The following is a 401-nucleotide window of genomic DNA, read 5'->3' as shown; positions in this document are numbered from 1 at the left end:
AGAACGAAAGTATGAGAACACGCGATGATCCGTCGGGTTGCTGAGCATTAACAAGTGCAGTCATACCATTAAGATGCTGTCCACGATCTTTTCATATATCGACCGGAACTACGAGGGTGAATTGCTGGCAAGGAATCAACTTACGGTTTTGCTAGCTGCTCTCTTTTGAGATTAGTCAAGCGCTTGCAAAAATTCCTCCTGCGAGACGCCGATATAACCACTTTTGGCTGCGAAAGCACGAGCTAGCAAAACTTTTAATGTGACGTCGAGGTGCTGTGGTAGCTGCCACGCGCCGCAGTGGAAGACGTACAATATCGGACTGAATAAGAGGAAGAATGAGGGAGTCTATGGTAGCTGTTGTTCTGTCAGCTATTTAACGTGTCTTTGTTGGAAACAAGTTT

This window comes from Plasmopara halstedii (genome assembly GCF_900000015.1).
Source record: "Plasmopara halstedii genome assembly, contig: Scaffold_444, whole genome shotgun sequence".
Taxonomy (NCBI): Eukaryota; Oomycota; class Peronosporomycetes; order Peronosporales; family Peronosporaceae; genus Plasmopara; species Plasmopara halstedii.
The sequence above is the reverse complement of the archived record's forward strand: the minus strand, read 5'-3'. Positions refer to the sequence as shown.